Below are 1,429 nucleotides of genomic sequence, written 5' to 3'. Positions count from 1 at the left end.
TCCTGAGACAGAAGGATGCTCAAAATGGGGCTGGAGAGATGGCTCAGCACTTAAGAGCACTGACTGCTCTTCCAGACAAACTGGGTTGGATTGCTAATATCCACACGATGACTCACAACCATCTTTAACACTAGTTTAAGAGGATTTCATTCTTTCTTCTGGCTTATATGAACAGCAGATACACAGTGATATGTGTGTGTGTGTGTGTGTGTGTGTGTGTGTATCCATCCACCCTCCCTCCTATCTATCTATCTATCTATCTATCTATCTATCTATCTATCTATCTATCTATCTATCTATCTATCTATCTAAGCAAAACACTCATACACATACAAACAACCTCCAAGAAAGAAAGTAAAAGATAAAAGAAATGGCTACTAAAACAGAAAACAAAAGAAAAACAAAAATACCATCAATCACTTTCTTCTGTTGGCCAGGCAAAGACGATACATAATAGACAGACCTACAGACAGATAAAGATAGTTTGAGAGATTGGCAGATGATTGTAGGCAGAGGCTGCTCTTTTGTTTCCCGGCTGGCCAGACCCCAAATAAACACACAGAAACTGTATTAATTAAAACACTGCTTAGTCCATTAGTTTATGCATATTTTAGCTAGCTCTTATATCCTAAATTAACCCATTTCTATTAATCTGTGTATCAGTTCTGTGCAGCATCTTGGGTCTGTCTCCTGAGGTGGCTACATGGCTTCTCATTGACTCTGCCTACTCTCTTCTCTTCTTGGAACTTCCACCTTGCCCCATTCTATGCTGTAATAGTCCCAAAGAAGATTCTTTATTAACCAATGGCAATAAAACATATTCATAGCATACAGTGGGGAATTCACATCACCTTCCTTTCTCTGTCTAAATAAAAGGAAGGTTTTAATTTTGACATAGTAAAATTACATGTAACAAGTTATCAAGCAAGAATTATAGTTACAATATTTACATCTACTTTATCCTTTATCTTAACTCAGGAAAACTATAACTTCTATTCTGCAACTTCATCAAAACCTCTGGAAGGATATATTACCTAAATAAACAGGAAGTACGTTGTAAGCAACTTTCAAAAACTCTAGAATTGACAGAGACATCTTGCTGCCTGAACAGTCACTTAAAGTTCTGTAACAATGGGACACCCATCTTCAGGCTACAGGCCCATAGTATCCAGCAGACTTATCCATGAAGCAGGAAATTTGAAGATTTCTTATGCCTTGTACTGATAAAGTTCATCAGTTGCTTTCTGCTGTGTCTTTTAAAATGTCAGGCAGACTCTTTCATGAAACAGGAACCCTGAAGAACTGTCTCACCTTCATTTTTCTGTGACTTCTGCATGTCCAATTTTTTTTTTTTTTAGTTTTTTGAGACAGGGTTTCTCTGTGGCTTTGGAGCCTGTCCTGGAACTAGCTCTGTAGACCAGGCTGGTCT

Source organism: Microtus ochrogaster, linkage group LG10, assembly GCF_000317375.1.
Source record: "Microtus ochrogaster isolate Prairie Vole_2 linkage group LG10, MicOch1.0, whole genome shotgun sequence".
Taxonomy (NCBI): domain Eukaryota; kingdom Metazoa; phylum Chordata; class Mammalia; order Rodentia; family Cricetidae; genus Microtus; species Microtus ochrogaster.
Note: the sequence above shows the minus strand (reverse complement) of the source record.